This window comes from Lycorma delicatula, chromosome 13 (assembly GCF_047948215.1).
Source record: "Lycorma delicatula isolate Av1 chromosome 13, ASM4794821v1, whole genome shotgun sequence".
In the NCBI taxonomy this organism is placed as follows: Eukaryota; Metazoa; Arthropoda; class Insecta; order Hemiptera; family Fulgoridae; genus Lycorma; species Lycorma delicatula.
Window position 1 is genome coordinate 6144241 of NC_134467.1, and position 22943 is coordinate 6167183.

General features: G+C 35.9%; 1 protein-coding gene across 4 annotated transcripts in view; it reads left to right on the forward strand.

Moving 5' to 3' along the window:
• Positions 1-22943, forward strand: part of LOC142333946 (leucine-rich repeat flightless-interacting protein 2-like) — a 164237-nt gene that overhangs the window by 61040 nt on the left and 80254 nt on the right. The gene's annotated exons all lie outside the window — the stretch shown is intronic.

The following is a 22943-nucleotide window of genomic DNA, read 5'->3' on the forward strand; positions in this document are numbered from 1 at the left end:
CACGTTGTGCTTAAAACCCGTATTCGGTTTAACCTAATCGGTAATAAAATGTCAATACAGATAATATTTTTTAGTATTATTATATAATAACTTAATAAAGAGTCCAACGGTCCTTAATTTAAATGTCTAGGTACACAGTAACAAATACGTAATTAGTTTTTACTAATAACCTTCTCTTTCGCCCTTCCAGCGTGTTTTTTTGGACAGATTTGGCGATCCAACAGCCCTTACTTTCCGCCATCTTGTGATCTCTACTGAAAAACAACTAAACCGCTTTCATTGTCCTTCCACCGACTAAACTAGAAAAGGGAACGAACAAGGAACGTTCCGTACATACGGCGAGTAAAAAAAACTACCTTTCACCAGCACGCCTGGGTCGGCACTGGGGGAGTGACAGTCCTCTCTCTCCCTCGCAGCCTAGAAAATCGAAAGAAACTAGACAAAAAAAAAAAAATCACGTTATAACTCCATAATCGAACCGACATTGGGTATGTAATACCATATTTTCTATAACGAATAATTTTTCTTTCCAATTTTAGGCAACGCTACGAAATTTGTGATAATTTCTATATAACTTAAGGCAATTATGTTACTATGAAAAAAAAAAAAAAAACGGGTTTACACACTTCTCGTAAAATCACGCACCAAAATAAAAACACGAACTTTTTGAGATTGTAATTGCCTTTCATCGTAAACGTTAGGATCCTCAGAACTCAAAATTCTATTTATTGTTGAATTATTAATATATCCGTAAAGATGAAACCACGTTTCATCTAGATAATAAAAAAAAAGAATAAAACATTGTCCAAAAACACAGACATACTAAATTGAAAAGGTTGAACAACTTAAAGTATTGAAGTCGTCTGTTAAAATCTTTCGAGTTCTATTTAATATTTTTGTATAATTTTTTTGCGTAACAAATATACAAAACATAAATTAAATGAGGAAACTAAAAAAGGTATTTTTTATTTTTATTTAATATTAAAATATATTTTCTGTTTAAAAAACATAAATTATTTTAACCGTAATTAGATGAAATAACTTACGTAAACAGAAGACAATCTTCGTTTTGTGCGTGCCGTAATAACTCAATAACTACTTAACCGTTTTCGCTGAAAATTTAACAGTTTTTTATTTTTATTTGTTCCGGGAGTGTTTACGTGTTATTAGTTCCACGTTTAAATAACAGTGCTTCCAAAACGACAATATATTGGTTCCGCATAATACTCTCTAAGAAAGTCCATATTTAACCACTAGATCAGCCCGCTTGCGGTTAACTCGTCATCGCAAATCGGCTGATCTCGAAGGTTCAAATCCTAGTAAAGGCAGTTACTTTTACACGGAATTGAATACTAGATTGAGGATACCGGTGTTCTTTGGCGGTCGGATTTCAATTATCCACACATCTCAGGAACGGTCGATCTGGGACTGTACAAATCTGCAGTTCAATTACATCCACACACTAGCGGCAAGGCGTGCCTACGGCACGCCTCCGCGGCTAGGCCTTCCGGGCGGGTAGCCCTGGTGGGCGGCGTCTCGGAATGGGAAGTGTCCAAAATTGATTACCTGTTTTCTAAAAATTTTTTGAACGATGAAGTTGTTATAACGAAAGTTAAATTAGAAATTTAACTCTAGAAATTGATACTAACGAATCAGGATTCTCTGCTGGTGATAGTTACATTCCGGTGCCTATGTTTTGGTTGTAGTTCATTATTTTATTAAGAAAAACAATTACGTAAATAAATAAAAAATATGTAAAAATATGTTTTAATCACCACTGTTAAATTTAACGCACTAAAAGGTAAAAAATAATTTTAGGACTGTATCTCAGAACGGATTTGACAACAAGCTTTGTCGGTGATATGTAAGATTATGTGAAAGTCATAGCTTCAAATTAAAAATTTGATGTTTTTGTCAATTTTTTCACACGCGTGTGCCGCGGCACTCCACTCAAATTTTAATAGTGGTGTTTTAAAACTTTTTTTACATATTTTTTATTTTCTACTTTTTAGTTTTCATAAGTTTATACTTTACAGCTGCGCTAGCGCACAGGTTTGAGCGTATTTAGCGAAAGATCGGATCTGTACATTTTACCGCGGGTGAGTGCGATCAAAACATAGGGCTAAACGATTTAATTTCGGTAAACCAAGATCCGATCGATCGAGAATGTACACGATGCGTTAAACAGTTAGCGCTCGATCTTCTGATACGTACCTCGTTTATATCGTGAAAATCGGACATGCGGTTGCCGAGATATTACGATGGCACTCCATAGCTTCCCCTCCCCGGTTTCGGAACGGCGCCCCGGGGGCGCTTGAAAATATTATCATGCGACGGGAGTACCACTAGGAGCGGATGGGTGATTGGAAGGAGTAAAAAGTTTTTCAGAGCGCTAGGACCGACCGTTTTCGAGATATTTCCGAGTTTCGCCCGAAACTTCGGATCCGGTTAAAAAGTATTAAATTTTCCCAAATCTTCGATGTATATTTCGCATATATATCGATATATATACGGTATATCAATATATAACAAGTAAGTGACCACCACGAGACATGTACTAACGAATCGGAATTTTCCGCTAGCGATCGGTACCTTCCGGTGCTAAGCTAAGGCAAACATACAAATGCGTTTAGTAGAGTAGGATATCATCCTCTGAAGTAATATCTTACGGTGCTTCCGGAGGCTAAACGAAAAAAGACAGAAGTGCGTATTGAAATAGACAACGATCGATGTATACAACGACATTAAATTTGGTAAAATAAGTTGTAGGTTATTTATTCATTCCTTTTTTTAATGATTTTTTTTATAGTAATAAGAGTCCGGGGTTCATAAGATGAAAGAAAGAAAATCAATATCGTACAATTTATTGTTTTCGTAATATTGTCGGTTTCATTATTTTTGTAAGTTACAAAAATGTAAAAAAACGTAATTAATAATATTAATATTTTTATAGAAGGTAAAACTTTTATAATTTAAAAATAACAGTGCGTGTAAAACGACAAAATATAGGTCGATACACAATTCGAGCCGAGAAAATTAGAGAATACAGAAGAGATGAAACAGCACAACGAAACGAACGAAATAAATTATAAATGTCAAATATACAAAATTTATTACATTCATACACAAAAATTTAGCAATAACAAAGCGTTGCCGGCTCCACCAGATAAAAATTACGAGTAGCACTCCTACACTTGAGCATCAAATTTAAACTCGCTCACCACTGTAACTCGCTGCGTAAGCGCGTATTAAAAATACACCGATACAAAGTCAATCTAACTTCAAATTAAGGTTAATTTTTTTTGCGAAAGAAATGTATAAAAACATAAACTAAATGCGAAAACTAAAAGAGGAATACTTTTTTTTTATTAAATATTATTAAAATATATTTTCTGTTTATAAGAAAATTAAAATTATTATTTCCGTAATTTGATTGTATAATTTAAATAACAAGCATTAAATTTTAAGTTAGTCATCATCGCATAAGCGTATATAAAAAATACACCGATGTTAAGTTAACATAACTCCAATTTGAAGGTCTGTTTGTCGACCTTAAATCGAGCCTAAGTCAAGAACAACTCAACCGATTTTCGTAAAATTTTCGCATGCACGACTTCAAATACACCGCTACGGCATATTTAAATTTTATACGTAGACCTATCTGTAAAATAAAATTATACGATTGGAAATTACATTTTAAGTGAACGGTATTTTCGTACTCGTACCTCAAAACGTAAAGAAAATCCAATTTCACCCCGGATCCCCACCGTGCCGCGGAACGTCATACCGTAATTTTCTTCGAAGTCTGTAATAAATTAGACGAGGACGTATCCTTCGTGCGAGATGGATCTGAGATTTATTTGCTAATTTAAAGGTGTAACTTTTTTTTTTATATAATTCATTAAAATAATTATTATTTTCATAGTAATTTGTTTTACGAGTTACGTAACGTCTTTTTTTATTACATAACAACGTTTAACGGTTTTAATTAAGTAATTTCTTTATTTTCAGTTTTTATAAAGTTACGTAGTATATCATAATCTTGTCAAACCGTTTAGTTTACTTAATTTCCTGTCTACTAATAACCGTTACGTAATTGAGGGAAATAATATTAAAAACGGTAAAAATTGACATGATTTCCCTTCTCTCCAAGGACTTTTATATTTCTTGACGACATAAGGAATTCAGAAATATTGTTCTACATGTGTTGAGCTTGATTTATGTTTTTATGTATTACGAAATCGTGTTGTTTTTTTTTAATTTTTAAATGCGTTATTATACTTCCTTGTATAGTAGTAGTAAAGGAAGTTATGTGACGATGAAAAATTTCGGTTTTCAGATTTCAACGGAAATATCCATTTTGACCATCCCTGAATCCATTTTGACTAGTATAGGCGTGACGTCTGTACGTACATATTTATCTCGCATAACTCGGAAACGATTATACGTAGGATGTTGAAATTTTGGATTTAGAAGTGTAGTAACATCTAGTTGTACATCTCCCCTTTTGATTGCAATCGACCGCACCAAAAGTGTCAAAAAAGCCCAAAATCCAAAAAAAATTGGATTTCTGTCTTTTTCTTAGCTGCAGTAATGAGCCCGATTGAGAGCTTTTCAACAATATCATAACGGATACTTATTTTCATCGCTTCCAGAGTTATAGACAAATGAAATTTTAATTAATGAAATATTTGAATTTTAGAAGGGGGAAGGTAAATCGGTTCGAATCCGACGTCTTCATTTTCTTTTTAACTTTTTTTTAAATTTAAATATCTGGATTTATTAATAAAAGTTGACCTCATTTAATTACTGTCTAGATAGCAATTCACTGCCACACCTAGGTCGCTGAACGCCAGCAAATACCTTTCCACCATATTACAGCGCTTGGAGCTATAATCGGCTGGTGGTCAGTCGTTTCTCAGAATTACCTTCCCGCAGCAGTGCGGCAGGAGTCTTTACTACTAATGCCGATCGAACATCACAACCGCATCAAGGAACTCCCACACGGTCCGACAACGCGGCTCTCACCGCATCGACTCGCCGCTTGTGAGCGGCCGATTTTCCCTTTGACCTCTAAGTTCCAGGGTGGCCCGGTCTCTGCCCCCCACCCCCAAGCAGGGCGGTCAAACATCAGATGTTCGTTCGACTGGACCTCCCCGCAGACACACAGCTCATCAGCTACCGGGTGGAACCTGAACAGATATCGATTCAAACTGATGCGGTTGGTGAGCACCTGGACCACCGTAGCCCTTAAAAATGAACTCTAGGAATACCATCCCCCGAGATCCTGTATAAATTTAAACAAGGATCTACCCTTAGGCGTGGCGTTCCGTGCCTGCTGTCGCGCTTCTATCGCGAGGCTCTGAAACCTTGGCCTCAGGCGGGAAACGGGCGACTGTTTGAAATTTATATCCGGTGCGTTGCGATCACCGTTCCGCTCCGGCTCGAAACCGCATCCCAAATACCTCGGCATCCCGACCTCTTCGCAATTTCTACATGGCCGCTCGAATTTTCGTCACTAATTCGATTGGGAGAGCCTTTCCCAGAACGGTAGTAGTCTCGTAGAAGGTCGTTTTAAAACACCGGTACATACAATTAAGGCTGTGCGCTGGGCACTCCTTAAATTTGAATAACTGCTCCGTGTTTCTTATGCTAGGAGATTCTGTATCGGCTAAAGCATAAATCCTGTAAACCGGTGTCGGTTTCAGACACAACGCGTACTGTATCGTTCTTCTAATATCAATAAACATGCTTTGTTTTAAAGGTGAAATTTAATTAAAATGTTTCCTTATAAGGGAAATATACAACGGGTTATTAAGTTTTACGCGGGGGTTACATCGGTACATTCCGTGATTCTGCCGCGTAGTGTAATATTGTCTGTACTTCTTGGAACACTCTTTAGAAATTCGTTATGTAAAACGGCTTTCTATTTCTATTTAATAATCGATTATAAATAGAAATAATAAAGTTAATGATATTTAAAAGCCAGTGACGTATTTATTTAAAATAATAATAATTTATCAAGGGCAAAGCCAAGAAAGTTTTGCAGGAATTCGATATTAATCTTATTTACTTGAACGTTTTCAGTTGTTAATCTATTATTAGCTTCTGATTTTAAATAATTTTCAACTTCAAATCCAGTTAATGCTCGCGATTAGTTTTTTTTTTTTAATGTCTTCCTGTATATTGCGATATAGTAATGAATAATAATGTTTTATAATTTTAATGTAAATACATTCCCCTAAGTTCCATACGTAAAAAAATAAACTTTTTTATCTATGAAAACCGTTTTTATTTATTTAATATGCTCAACGTAACTACCATTTTTTTGAAAACACAATTAAGTTATACATTTTTTCATAGTTTCGTATAAATAATTGTGTTTCAATGACTATTGTAGTATTAGTATTACGTACTCTACATTTAATAATGCACGGTTTATTAAATAAATACTTTTAATATCTAAACTATATTATTTCATCTTTTCACTGATTTGATCAAACCGCTTACTTTCTTTAGTGAAATCACCCCGCAGAGTTGTAATTTTAACTTTTTCCGTGAATTGCTCATCTACCTTAAGAATCTGATCAAATTTCCGTTTTCATCATTTCCCTGCGACATATATCTACATATAACACCGGCAAAATATTGTAAAACTTTTCTGACTTCGGCGAAAAGTTTTTGAAATTCAAACATTTATGACTTTTATTTAAGAAAATAAATTAACAATTTGAAAGAGAATCGTTTAAAAATATTGAAAAAAATAAAGTATAACTTATTTGTAAAGGGAGTACTGCGATCGCAATACTCCATTTGCTTCGTAAAAAGATGTAATAATCTATATTTATAAATAACTAATTAATAATCGGTCCCAAAATATTTTTATTGCTAACCGGTCCCTGGTTATTGAATTCACCGCTGTAACAATTTGATTTCGCAGATCGTGAAGAGTAGCAGGCTTAATCGGTAAACCCACCGGGTCGGTCTAGCGGTTAATTCGTCATCCCAAATCGGCTGATTTCGAAGTCGAGAGTTCTAAGGTTCAAATTCTAGAAAAGGCAAGATTAATATTTTTACGGATTTGAATACTAGGTAGTGGATATCAAAGTTCTTTGGTGGTTGGGATTCAGTTAACCACACATCTAAGAAACGGTCGACCTGGGACCATTGAGACTGTATAAGATACACTTCATTTACATTCATACATATCATCCTCTGAAATAATACCTTAAGGTAATTGCGGAGGCAAAACAGAAAAAAAAGCTAATAACGCTGAAGTAAAAGGTTACATATATATATATATATATATATATATATATTTTCTTTTTTTTTGTATTCTAATGTGGACATTACAAAATAGAATTATAAACGACTGTTCCGGTCTAAAGCAATAAAAAATATTACATTTGCTATTTAAAAATTAAAGAGATAAAACATTTCATTTAATAGAACGTAATAATATTAAAAATGCCTATAAAATTGAATAATGAACGTGAAAGGACACGCTTATAATAATCACGTGAAAACTAGTTTAAATATAATATTACATTTTAATACAGTACGAATAGGATAGAGCAGCTTACAGTTTAAAATCAACGCATCTCATTATATTTAAATAACTTGAAAGTAACGGCATGAGATTTAATAATTAAAGGTCCGATATTTAATATAAACGAGGTCGTGGTTTTAAATGAACATTTATTCAAGATCAGTAAAAGATCTTGTAATAATTAAAAATAATTATTGTTTTTATTTTTATGTAAAACTAGCAGCTGTACCCGCCACGCTTTGCTGTGGCACATTGTGGTTGCACGGATGAGAGATGAGAAACAAAACAAAGCATACGTTTCATAGAAGTTTAATTTTGCAATACTTTTGGATATACAATATTTTTTGTTTTTCCACTGTCTGCTTAGATATAAAGGCTATCTGGTTTGCCGACTCGGAAATACGCACATACAGTTGTCCGTGTGAGAAGCGATCCGCATCTAAATCTAAATCGCACAATTCTAAAGATTGACCTTGAGCTTTATCGATTGCGATTGCAAATGCCGATCGAATTGGGAATTGCAATTTTTTAAATTGAAATGGTGTATCGGTCGGGATCACGGGTATTCGACGAATGAGGACATCTTCAGCATTGAATGGCCCCGTTAAAATCGTCGCTTCCACTACGTTATTCGTCAATTTCTTAACTGCAAGTCGCGTGCCGTTGCAGAGTTTTGGCCGATTAATATTCCGCAACAGGATAATCGGCACACCTATTTTCAATTTTAATATGTGTGGTGGCATCCCTGGCAGATCAAGTGAGTTTAAAAATTCCGGCGGATAATTAACTACTTCATCTGCTTCCACAACGGTGTCGACTTATATGTAATTTCTTCACTTTGAATGCCGGATTGAATAACATTATTAAGTCGATAGACATCTTTATTCTTTGCGGCAAGGATAGCTCGTTCACCGAGCCGATCGTAATTTCTATGATTAATTTGAATATCAGGAAATACTTTTTCGATCGGTTCTTCTTTCGATGTTACTAAATTACAAAAATTATAAAAAAATGATATTCGTCTAGACGTCTCATCGACTGGCAGCTGTCCGTTTCCAATGTCCAGTAACTGTGGTGAGAATACCTCAGCTGATGGATCGTTCTGCAACTGGACACGCATATTCGTAGTCGACTGCAATGTACGTACGTGTCGCCACAGTGTTGAATATTTCAGGCAAGCATTTATTTCGTCTGCCGGTGTCGATCGAAAAATTACAGGCAATGTTTGCCTAAAATCTCCTGCGAGCAATATCAAAGCGTTCCCGAACGGTTGAACGTTTCCACGCAAATCTCGTAACGATCGATCAAGAGCTTTAAGCGACTTTTTATGCGCCATCGTACATTCATCCCAAACAATGAGTTTACATTTTTGTAATACTTTTCCCATACCGGATGCTTTGGAAATATTGCACGCGGGAGTCTCGATGATTTGCATGTTTAATGGCAACTTCAGAGCTGAATGCGCAGTCCTTCCACCTGGTAACAACGTCGCAGCTATTCCAGACGAAGCAAGAGCTAAGGATATGTCATTTTTTGATCGAACCGTTGCTAGAATCGATCTAATGAGGAATGTTTTCCCAGTTCCTCCTGGCACATCCAAGAAGAAGGTCCTCCCCACTCCGTCATTTATTATTTGCATTATGCGATCGTAAATGCCTTTCTGTTCACGCGTTAATTTGGGAATGTTTGATCGGACATATGACTGAAGATCACCGACGTTGTAACTCTGTTCACGGCGTAAATCCACATCAAATGAAGCAATCGCAGCTCGGGTGGGTTGCGGCATTCCCAATCGACTAAGAAGTTTATTTGCATTAGCTAAGCGCTTGTCTTCAATATTTATCAATGCTTCGGTGTAAATGCCTTCTGTAAATTCAGACAAAAGTGAATATTTAACCTAACAAAGGATTTTTTGGTCATTATGTAGGGATATTATTTTCTGTGTATTTGGTTATTTCGACTTGTTTTGTTTGCATAGTCTTAAGTCTATCTGGGCTATAAGAAAGTCGGGTGTTTTAAATTATCTACTGTTAGTTTTTAATCTTTACATGGAACTAGCAGGTAATGATGTTAAAGAACAATTTGGATTCGGAGTAACAGTACAAGGTGAAAAGATAAAGACGCTACGATTTGCTGATGATATAGTAATTCTAGCCGAGAGTAAAAAGGATTTAGAAGAAACAATGAACGGCATAGATGAAGTCCTACGCAAGAACTATCGCGTGAAAATAAACAAGAACAAAACAAAAGTAATGAAATGTAGTAGAAATAACAAAGATGGACCGCTGAATGTGAAAATAGGAGGAGAAAAGATTATGGAGGTAGAAGAATTTTGTTATTTGGGATGTAGAATTATTAAAGATGATCGAAGCAGGAGCGATATAAAATGCCGAATAGCACAAGCGAAACGAGCCTTCAGTAAGAAATATAATTTGTTTACATCAAAAATTAATTAACATGTCAGGAAAAGATTTTTGAAAGTGTATGTTTGGAGTGTCGCTTTATGTGGAAGTGAAACTTGGACGATCGGAGTATCTGAGAAGAGAAGATTAGAAGCTTTTGAAATGCGGTGCTATAGGTGAATGTTAAAAATCAGACGGGTGGATAAAGCGACAAATGAAGAGGTATTGCGGCAAATAGATGAAGAAAGAAGCGTTTGGAAAAATGTAGTTAAAAGAAGAGACAGACTTATAGGCCACATACTAAGGCATCCTGGAATAGTCGCTTTAATATTGGAGGAACTGTTAGAAGGGAAAAATTGTGTAGGCAGGCCACGTTTGGAATACGTAAAACAAATTGTTAGGGATGTAGGATGTAGAGGGTATACTGAAATGAAACGACTAGCACTAGATAGGGAATCTTGGAGAGCTGCATCAAACCAGTCAAATGACTGAAGACAAAAAAAAACTATAAGTCATCCTTCTTGGTGGCTTTTATTTTTGTTTTGGTGTTTTTTTTAAAAATAAAATACAGATGTTTTAGCTGTTAAATATAATTCATAGAAATTTGTTACTTAATCAGTTGTGATTTTGTTTACATTGGCAACGGCCATACGGGCTCTTAGTGATCGGTCGTTGTGTTTGACAGCGGTCATGTTGCATTGATCTGATTGGTTTTCCTTTGTTTACATTTCCTACTGATTTATTAGCCTTTATTTATTAAAAAAACTGTACAAATTAAAAATAGATTGATAGATTTATTAAAAATAGATGAAAACAACCTTTGATGCGGGTTATATATCGTGCTAAAATTTGAGCTCAATCGGTGCAGAACATTTTGAGTTTTTGAAGCGTACACAAACGAACTTAACATTTACATATATATATATATCTAATTTTCAAACCGAAATTTTTCAATTATTATTTTTTTCAAATTTTAAGAGGTTGTAAGTGGGTAAAAACCCCCAAGTTACAAAATAGTTTATTTCATTTTATTCTTGGACAATCTAATGTTTTAGGAAGATTTCATAAGAAAGTTACCTATTGTAACGAGTACCATGGTTAGCCTTCCGGAAAATTTTGACATATCTTCGCGTTTCACAGCCTCAGATCACAAAACCATCGTCAGTTCAAAAGATACAATATATATGTATATATGTATTGGCGGCGTAATTTTGCGCCAATCTGTTTCATAGTGATACATAAAATGAATGTAACGACCCAAAATCTCGGTCAAGTTCATTAACGGGAAAAATCTGTCAACGGGGGAGCTTTTTCGAAAAACCAAAGTATCGTTATAACATTCTTATTAAGTAAAATATCGAATTCGTTTAAAGTTTTACTTTTTTTTATAAGGGCCTAAACCTTACCTGAGTAAAGTTTTTTGATATCGCCAACCGTTGGCCCAGGGGTTGGAAAAATGGGGTTTTGAAGACAAAAAAACATCATACCTCCCTTAATAGGCACAGTATCATATCGGTTTAAAGCGGTCGTTATTCCTCTTAAACGTTATCTAAAACCTTTGTTTGAAAAAATTTTCTATATCATTAACTCTTACGGCAAGAGATGACCAAACTTTTTTTGGAATTGTAAGAAGATGGGCTAAACATATGAAACTTTTTTCAGATGCAACCGTTCTCGTATCGAGTAAATTTGAAGTTTTTCTTAACTTTACGGTAGAAATATTTTTTAGCCCCTACTTATTACCGGTGAAATCTCTCACCTTCCGGCGTGCCGAAATGGATTTTTTTTTTATATCGCTATACATTCTGCTTTTGAATAAATTACGATGCAGACAAATTATTTACATGCGGAAATAGCGATTAGTATAAATAATCTGTAGGACTTCAGCCGATTAAATAAGATGAAATATTTCAGTAACAATTAATTGCTAATCTTTAAAGAGGTGTCTTACGGCTCCTGTTTTCTATAGTCGTTATAAAACGGTAGGAAAGAAGCCAAGAAACAATATAATATACGAAATAAAAGTTCGGTTGATTATTTGACAAATCGTATTTATTTTTTCCTCTCCGTTTTCTGCTAGATAACTAATAGGTTTTTAAAGATTACTTTTATTTTATTTATTTACTTTTTTTAGGCGTGTTAATGGAGAATTCTTTAGTTATAAAAAAAGCTATTTATACATTTTTTATCGTTGCTAATGTGTCGTTGCAATTTGTTCAACTAGTGAACAAATTTCAACTACACATTAACCTTTCGTTCACGGTCCGATGAGATAAGGATGATACATATGACATGTAAATGAGGTTATAGTATTGTATAGATTAAGGCCGACCGTTCCTGACGTGTGTACCGTTCCACCAGAGCGTACCGGTATCCGGCGACTAGTATTTAAATCCGTATAAAAGCGACTAAATTTTATTAGGATTTTGAAACTCAGAACTTTCCGCTCGGAAAATGATCTGTTAAGCGGTTATAGTAAAAAACGATAACATAGTTTACAAAAATTACAACCTATTGTACTGGATTATAATTAACAGGTTAAAATTAGTTAATTTTAAGTCGTTGTGTATTATTTAATTCAGATACGTCTTAGCAAGTATCTCTACTTCTTTAAAACAAGTTTGTTTTGACGCGAAACGTCTTTAAAATCGCACCGAAACGTACGGGTACCAGAATTGAAATTTGTAGCGTAACGAAAAGGTCTGTATCGTCCTGGCGTAATAACTTACTAACTATTAGTCTCAAAGACGTAAACGCGGTGTCATTTTATAACGTAAATGGTTTACGGCACCGGAGAGCGGATTGGTGGAGAACGGGGCACAGCGCAGATCGGCCAAAACGCTCTCGCTCGTTTCCTTTCGGAGTAGCTCACGACTTAGACGTGATAGAGCGGTGATTCGTGTGGTCGTGAGGTAGATCGATTTAAGTAATAATAAGTGTATTATGGATGTGATATTTACGTGTAAAAAAATTATAAAAATTAAATATGTCAGCCTCAGCCCGCGCGAAAGCCAGCCGGAAATATAAATTACGCATATCGTTGAAAAGGGGAGGTTACGGGTCGCGCACAGGTACCCCGATGTCCGGCGCCGAGCGAGCAAGACTGTTTCGGGAGCGTCGCAAAGCCGGCACGGCGCGCTCGCTGAACGACGCTGACGGCGCGAGCACCTCTACCGCAGTTTATATTTCTAACTTCTCATATCACAGACCGATGTTGAACAAAATTGCCGTCGAATATCAGTCGAAATAAATATCATGTGCCGTTTAGCGTCTGTTTTATGTTAAAATTAAATTTGGTACGCGGTCGATGTCTCGTTGTTATTTCACTCCGATACTCGCTGACGTACAGACCGACCAATTTATCTGTAGAATCGGCCAAACGAAGGAACTAAAATTTTCCATTTTGTTAAAAAAAAATACGACGGTGGCTCTCCCTTTGGTCGGTGTGTAGCTCGGGGAACTTCATCCAAGGTCTGTAACGTTTCACGTTAAACCAACGGCCGTGCGCCCCGACACAGCTACTCCCGGTTTTTTTTTTGGTTTTTTTATAAAAGAAATTTTTTAATGCCTTCCAAGAGAAAGTATAGCGAAAAATAAAAACATTTAGCGATTAGAGTTTATGGAAATATCGATCCCTAATTTCACGACAAGCTCTCCTTAAAGAAAAAAAAAAAAAAAAAATGGTAAAGTATTACCAGAATAAGATTTAGGCATCAAAATTTTCAAATATCGAATAAACAAGTTTTTATTGTAGGGGCTTCTTTACTCTGGGGGGGGGGGAGTCTAGTAAAAATTTATTTATAAAGAAGTGATTCCTAAAAAAAAATGAAGACTTGAAAAAAAAAAAATTAAACGAATCGCTTCTCATTTTGGTCCGGAATATAACATAGTTGCCAAAGCTACTTTAATTTTAATAGCCCTTCAAGGGACGAAGAAAAATACAAAAACCATTCTCGCCGGGTTAGCGTAGCGGTTCAACGTAGTATACGTAAAATAACTGACGCAAAATTAGCTGATTTTTTGACGTCTGCAGTTCTAAGATTCGAATCCTTGTAAAGGCAGTTGTTGTGTGGATCTGAATGTTAGTCGGTGTTTTTGGTGGTTTCAATTAAACACTCGTCTCAGGAGCGGTCGACCCGAGTCTGTTCCGACGTCAGGCCTGGCGCCGGTAGCGGTAATCGCATTTGCCTGTGCTCGCGCGCGCACACACATACACACCCAGACCCGGCAGTAGCTGGAAAACCGGTTGGAAAAAACAAACGATAAAAATTAAAAGTAAAAAAAAAAAAAAAAAGTGTATGTTTTTTTAGAGGTGGGAAGTAAATTTTAAGAAAACTTTCTAAAAAAATATTCTTATACAGGTTTAAACTTAACAGAATTTTCTTAAGTAAATAATTCTCTAAATCGTTTCGATAAAGGCTAAAATAACAAAAATAAAATTTACAAAATTTTTTTGCGTTTTAGGTCCGGGGTATGTAAATTAAATTATCGTAAGAGATTTGTCGATAGCTCTATTTACGAATTATAAACTTTGAAAAACAAATCTTTGAAAATATTTAAATCGAAGGGAGATAAAGACATATATTTTAATATTAGGATGTCTGGGTTGAATTTTTGAAAAACCTTTTTTTTTTAATTATTTATATATGCATCTTACGTTACAAACTTGTTTTAATAAAATTTTCTTTATAAATGCCTCTGAAGAAAATGAAAATCTCCATAGACCTTTTGAAAAATAAAATTTATAATTGAATTTTGAAAAATAAATTAACACGATCGATTTCAATGTAGAATACGATTCAAATTTGAAGAAAGTGTTCGGACATTCCTAACATATAAAGCCAAAAGCAGTGCGACACACTTAACGTTCATATATATATATATATATATATGTAGTTTTTTGGTCTACATGAACTAGTTGGATCCTAAAAGGTAATTGTTTGCAAACACACACACACACACACACACACACACATATTATTATTATTATTATTATTATTATTATTATTATTATGCTTTTACGGCCAACATGGGACCACTTAAGTCAATTTTAGTTGGATCTTTTCTGAGAAAAGCGTGTTATTTTACTCTTTCGAGCTGCCCAGTATTTCTTCATCCGTTCAGATCTTGCTTTCTTTTCTTCATCCGTAAACACCCTCTTCGTTGTATTTTGTCGTTTGTCTGTCTTTTGTTTAAATCTAATGCTTTTATCTTTTAGCTTTGTAATTTTTCCGGTTTTATTCTGTAGGTCGGTCAGGAAAATTCCCAATTCTTTCATATCTTCTCTAATTTCTTTGATCCATCCTACTTCTAGCTTTTGGAACCGGAGCTTTTCAATGATATTTCTTGACGGTCTTGTTTGCGCTGTCCTTATGAGATGACCGAAGAAAGAGATTCTTTTTTCCCGCATAGTATCAGTAACAGGCTCTATTTCTCGATACACCACCTCATTTGGCACAATCCACCATCGGCCTTCTTTTTGGTGTTTTTTATCGATACACGTTCTGACAATTCTCCTCTCTATTTTCAGAATTTTTTCAATTCGGTTTTTCTGAGTGATTTTGAAAAGGGTCTCGCTTCCGTAGGTGACTTCTGGCTGTACTACAATTTCATAATGTTTAAGTTTTGTTTTAGCAGAAAGGCATTTTTTGTTATACGTTGACCGAGTTAATTTTTGGGATTTAATCATTTTATTTGTCCTGTTTTGCCATGTCACTTTTTCATTTAAATTATAAGTTATTATTTCCCCTAGATATTTAAATCGTTTTACTATTTTAATTTTCTGATCGTTTACCGTAATGCGCTCTATTACCAGAGGATCTACGGCCATCAGTTCAGTTTTTTCGAAAGAGATATGAAGCCCTATCTTTTGTGCTAGGTTTTGAAGGCTCATGATTTGTGTTTTGGCTTCTTGAATATTATTTGCTAAAAGAGCGAGGTCATCTGCAAATCCTAGGCGATTTAATGCGATGGAGTTTTTCTTAGTACCCGTTTTTATATTTTTGGGATTTATTTCATACCATTTTCTCATGACAAATTCGAGGGCGCAGTTAAAAAGGAGTGGTGAGAAGCCGTCTCCTTGCCTCGATCCAGTTTTTATGTAGAAGGGTTGAGAGAGTTAACCTCTGAATTTCACTCTGGACTGGGTATCGGTTAAAGTTAATTTTATCATGTTTACGAGTTTAGGGTGAAGGCCCAGGTTTCTCAGAATATTCAGCATGGATGATCGGTGTATACAATCATAGGCCCTTTTAAAGTCGACGAAGGTGATTATTAGTTGTTTTTTCCGTCTTTTATATAAGTCCATCATAAGTTTTAGGGATATTATTTGCTCCGGGCAACCTCTCCATGGCCTAAATCCCCCTTGGTATTCCCCAAGTTCCAGTTCACACACATATATATATATACACACACATATATATATATTAAGCACAGTTTCCCTTATAATGTACTTATTTGCCGGTAAATTAATAAGAATAACTTTGATTTATGAAGGTACTACTTATAAGTAGGTTTCAAACTGATTGGCAAGGGTACAACGTGATTTATTTTAAAGGGTATTGTATTTTATACAGTATTTTAATTATGTTGTTACGGCATTTATGTCTCTCTCTCTCTCTCTCTCTCTCTCTCTCTCTCTCTCTCTCAACTGTGTATAATTAGATTTACGAATGTTGTCTTGGTTAGAGATTATCAGGAAGTATCAGTTGATTAGGTTATTATATTATTTTATTGTAGCGGTGTTTATGTTAACCATTAGAAAAAATAAAAGCAAGACTATTTTGGTGCAATAGAAAAATAAATAGTATAGTTAGTATGTTGTTGACGATGGACGTATTTTTCTTTTCTTCTTTTGTGTCGACAAACGGTGTATTTAATTTGTTTACGGCTTCTTTCGGTTATGATGAATTCTGTCTCGGTCTAATGACTCGACTCGTTTTTTTTTTTCTTATTTTTTTTAGGAACCGTGTCCCGTTGCCCATTTATTCCTATTCGTCACGAAATAATAGGTTATCTTTGAATAGTTATTTTTTTACGAACAACTGGATCGGGGAAAAAATATGGGGTTTTATACGTTATTTCATGTTGTAATTTTTTTGTTCGTCGTTGTATCGAGATACAATTTTTTTTTTAAATAGTCAAGTTACATTTAACGAGCGATTCCTTTTTGGCGTCTTGCTTTCTCGGTGAAGTAATTTCAATGTTCCGTAGTGTTTGTATAAATAAATACCGTATTTAACGTCGTAGTTTAATTATTTATTTTTTGATCGGTTTTCATTTGGAGGTCATTTATTCTCTTGGTTGGCGGTGAAAATATATATTTTTTTTTAAACTGAACTGTATTCGGAATTGTATTACGGAATTTTATTTCGTAATTTATAGGGTACTCTTAAATTATTCAATGTTTTAGGTGATAATAAAATTTGATGTGTACACTAAATGTCTTTTGTACGCCTATTAAATTAAATATACACCTTTTTTTTTAATGAAAATTACGTAAAATGTTATTTTATTAATAATTTCGGATTTTTTTTATTTTTATTGTTATTACTGAATTATTATTTATCGTAAAACTTTTTTACAATCAGACGTTAATAATTAATAATAAATTAATAAATTTAAATTAAAAAAAAAAAGGTTAAAAAAAAGGAGATGGAGCCGAATTGAACCGATATGCCTTCTCCTTGTTAGATCCAAATATTTCATTAATTAAAATTTTATTTGGCTATAACTCTGGAACCGATGAAAATAAGTACGCTTATGATACATCGTTGAAAAGCTCTCGATGAAGCCTTATTACTGCAGTAAGAAAATGTTCAAAATCCAATTTTTTTCGATTTTAGGCTTTTTTGGACACTTTGGGTCCAGTCGATTACAATCATAAGTGACGGTGCGCAACTAGATGTTATAACAGTCTTTAAATCCAAAATTTCACCGTCCTACGGCTAATCGTTTTTGAGTTATGCGAGATACATACATGCATACAGACGTCACGCCGAAACTAGTCAAAATAAAATTTCCGTTGAAATCTGAAAACTGAAATTTTTCGTGATCGTAATACTTCCACTACTTCGTAGAAGGAAGTAAAAATAAATAAGCATTGTATACGCGTGTTTTATTGTTGAACGGTTTTGTTCGTAACAATTATTAACGTCAAAAAGGTCCCGCACGAGCACCTTTTGTGCGCGTAAAATGTCTAGTCGATATTAAATTTCACGCTACACATTACGAACAATATCCGGAGTTATTCTGTTAATTACACCTTCGATTCTACCTTTTTAGTTTATCGATAATGAAAACCTTCGTTATATACACCCTGCCTTTACGAACCCCCCAGAGAAAGAAATCGAGCGGGGTGACAGCAAGGGGTCGAGGTGACCAGGGAATCGGTCCATCACGAACTATCCAGCGTCGGGGAAATTGTTCATGTATATAGTCCCTAACTTGTAAACCCCGATGTGGTGGTGCGCCATCTTGCCGGTCGGGTTGCCGATGTTTAATTCGTGGTACTGCATACTCCTGTAATTTTTCTCCTGTTGTCTTTTCCGTTGAGCCTCCGGAACCGCATAATGTACAGGGTCATTCACGGGAACCGGATGTTTTTAAAATAATCATAAAAAATTGAATGTTTACTTTAAAAAAGTTTTATCGGTACTGAAACGCTTGTTAAATCAAAGCATTTGTTATTTACTCGTGAACGAAAAATTATGTCCGGCAAGCGATGTCCATTTTGGGCAATACGTTGTTTTAGCCTTTCACGGTAACCGGCCTCAATTCTTTGCAGCATGTCTACATCGATCTGGGTGACGTGATGACGAATTGTGATGTTTAAGTCCTCCAATGTACGCGGTTTATTGCCGTACACACGCGATTTCAGAAACCCCCGCAGAAAAAAATCACAACTACTCGAGTCGGGGAACCGAGGGGCCGAGGAATGTCGCCGAATCTGGAAACGATCCGTCCCGGAAACAAGTTACGGAGAACAGCCATCGTTGTCCTCGCTGTGTGCGCTGTAGCTCCATCCTGCTGGAATAACACATGTTGAAAATCGATTCCCCGGTTTCGTAACTCAGGGATGAAAAACGTATTCAACATCGCAACGTAACGATCGGCTGTTACAGTTACGGCAGCGTCATTTTCTTAAAAAAAATACGGTCCGATAACACCGACCTTTCCTATTGCACACCAGACGGTCACCTTTGGGCTATGAAGTGGTTTCTCGTGAAGCCGATGCGGGTTTCTTTCTGCCCGATACCGGCAATTCTGTTTGTTGACGAAGCCATTCAGATGAAAATGGGCTTCGTCACTCATTAACGATAACAAATTTTCATTTTCTTCAAAAACGGTAACCGTTTGTCGACAAAATTGTAATCGCCGCGTGAAATCTTGCTCGTTTAACTGCCGCACGACGGCTATCTTGTAAGGATGGAAATGCAGGTCTGTATGCAGAATTCGTCTTACCGTACTTGTGCTCGTTTGAAACGCTGCTGAATGCCTCTGAATAGAGCGGCGTGGGCTTCCGACAACGGCTTCCCTTACTCGTTCGATGTTCTCCGGAGTGCTAGCGGTTCGTCGGGGACCCGGTGGTTTTTTCTTCAATATTGAACCGCTTGTTGGAACGTTGTTTACCGGTCGCAATATTTTGTTACGAGAAGGGACGCTTGCATTACGATGGATATTAAACTGACGGCGGAAATCTCGCTGAACAGCAGTTACGGATTCGTCATTTCGCACAAAACTGTCATACGCGTACAGGCGTTGGTCTAGCGTCCACGGCTCCATCTCAACGGCTAAAATGTAAATGCTACGAACAAAGGAAACGTTAGACACCAGCCACGTGCCCCTCCCACCACGAACGCCGGAGTACAACCCGCTTCAAAAACATCCGGTTCCCGTGAATGACCCTGTATTACTTCAGAGGATGAATGAGTGGAGTCTTGTACAGTCTCATTTCGACCTTTCCTGAAATGTGTGGTTAATTGAAACCCGACCACCGAAGAACACCGGTATCTACGATCTAGTATTCAAATCCGTATAAAAGTAAATGCCTTTACTAGGACTTGAACGCTGGAACTCTCGACTTTCAAATCAGCTGATTTGGGAAGACGCGTTAACCATTACACCAACCCGGTGGATGGGTACGGTCGGCCTGAGTCTGTATAAGACTACATCTCATTAATACGTCATATATAACGCTCTTCTCATCGGGCCGTGGGGTTAGGGATGGCTTATTGTTCATTAGTTAATAGATTGCAACGTACAGATTAGGAAAATGGAAATTAAAAAATAAAAATTGTAGATTGCGCTTATAATGTTGCCGCTGCAGTTTTTGGATATATATATATATTTTTTCAATTTTTCACAATTCTTTCAATTTCACTGACAGTAAGACGAACATCTATTGTCTAGTTTGCGATTCGTGCTTGCTACTCACATGACGCAAGAAAATAATTATAAGTTTAGCTATCGGTTGATATATTAGCTTTTGCTTTTAAAGACCGGTTGGTATCGACCGTGTAAAACGAAAACGGTGTACATATTCTTACTTATTTAAGTAATAACTTTATAACTTTTTAGTTCGAAAAATGACTTTTGGGGCGTTTGAATATCGCGGATCGAGTCGTATTTATCGTTTTAAATTAAATAAAAATCTCATAATTTTCTTAATCGTTGTTAAGTTTTCTGCTTCCCGTTAATAAAAAATAAAAATCATAAATAGCCTTGGATCATATCTAATATCTTATCGCCAATCGTTAATTAACATCTAAATTAATACATTTTCCTGATGTTATCAACGTATGTTTCCTTATCGCTTTCAAATGTCTTATTAATAATTTTTAGTTAATTTAATGCAGTGCGTCATTATAAAAGAAAAAAGTCATAAAATCAAAAGTATATATATTTGGGTTTTTTTTAACGAAATATGTTTGATTAGGTTATTTAATTACTTTATTTATTTTATTAATCGTTTAACAGAATTATTGAAAAGTACTAAATTGATCAACAATCGATTTAAGTTCCATTAATTTAAAAGCGAATTGTTGAGCAATTTAGCACTTATCAATAATTCTGTTAAACGATTAATAAAATAAAGTAATTAAATACCCTTCTCTTCTTTTTCCTTTTTAGCCTCCGGTAACTAAAGTTTAGATAATAGTTCAGAGGATATGTATGAGTGTAAATGAAGTGTATTGTACATTCTCAGTTTGACCGTTCCTGAGATGTTCGGTTAATTGAAAGCCAACCGCCAAAGAACACCGGTATCCACGATCTAGTATTCAAATCCGTGTAAAAATAACCGGCTTTACTAGGACTAGAATGCTGGAACTCTCGACTTCCAAATCAGCTGATTTGGGAAGACGCGTTCACCGCCAGACCAACCCGGTGGGTTAATTAAATACCCTAATCAAACATATCTCGTTAAAAAAAAAACAAAACAAATATATATACTTTTGATTTTTAAATTAATGGAACTTAACCCACCGTGTTGGTCTAGCGGTGAACGCGTCTTCTCAAATCAGCTTAACGGCTGATTTGAGAACGGCTATTTCGAAGTCGAGAGTTCCAACGTTCTAGTCCTAGTAAAGTCAGTTACTTTTATACGGATTTGAATACTAGATCTTGGATACCGGTGTTTTTTGGTGGTCGGGTTTCAATAACCCACACTTCTCAGAAACGGTCGACCTGTGCCTGTACAAGACTGCATTTTCCTTACACTCGTACATATCATCCTCTGAAGTAATACCTAACGGGGATTTCCGGATTTTGAACAGGAAAAAAAATTAATGGAATTTACTATTAAAAAAAAAAGGTTTTTCTGTATTGTCGGGTCCGCGTTATAAGTTGACGATTGGCGCTGTGATGATGAGCGCAATTTTTAGCGGGAGGGGGTTGAAAAATTGTTATGCGTGCGTTCCACACAAACATCGTTATTTCAAAAATAATGATTATAAACGACCATAACGTATAACAATCAATAATAAATAATTATTCAGTATCCTCTTACGTGACAGTCTCTTTTTTTCTGTGTAGCCTCCAGAATACGAGAAGATGAATGAGTATGATTGTACGAATGTAAATGAACTTAGTCCTGTACAGTCTCAGATCAATCGTTCCTGAGAAGTGGTTAATTGAAACCCAACCGCGCCAAATAACACCGGTATCCACGATCTTAGTATTCAAGTCCTTATAAAAGTAACTGCCTTTACTAGGATTTGAACCTTAGAACTCTCGATTTCGAAATCATCTGATTTGCGATGACGAGGTAACACTAGACCAGCCCGGTGAGCTTGTTACGTGATAAGTAGGATCGCGATCTTTTGAACTGTTCGCACAAATCTTTCGCGTTTCCAAGTCGTCTGTCAAAATTTTATGTACGGCGAAAGCGTTTAAATTTAACCTTTCACTCATCATCCTTATTGTTAAACGACGGTCTGACCTCATAAGAACTTTCACACGCCCGACGTTTCAACGTGTTCTCGGCCTTCCGAAAATGATTTGCGCCGGCGGAAAACTTGCGCTCTTGGTAAGCGATGTTCCCCGTAGGCCTGTTTCAACTTTTCAAAGGTCACACTCGCGGATTCCCCGACACAAAATTTGACTGCACAACGTCGCTCTAAATTCCGATGCTCCATTTTCGTAACAAACAAAAATACGACTTCACTGATGGCGCTGTCAAAAATAATGTGTCGGCTGAACGGAGTTGAAAGTCGTATTGAGCATGTGGAAGGGATAAACAAACCGGTCTAGCACAGACCGGCAGACAGCGTTGCCAGATCGCTCGCAGTGTTACCGGTCTCATTACGTTTCTCACACGCGTCGTATATTTCGATGAAAGTTACGTTTTAACTTCGAACCCCTCCGTTAAATCGTGGGAAGACGGCAGCGGTGAGCGACTTCATCCACGCGATTTCTAAAGGGGAAAAGTTCAACGTAATTCACGTAGGAGCAAAAGACGGGTTTGTTTCAAACGCCTTACTGACATGTACCGC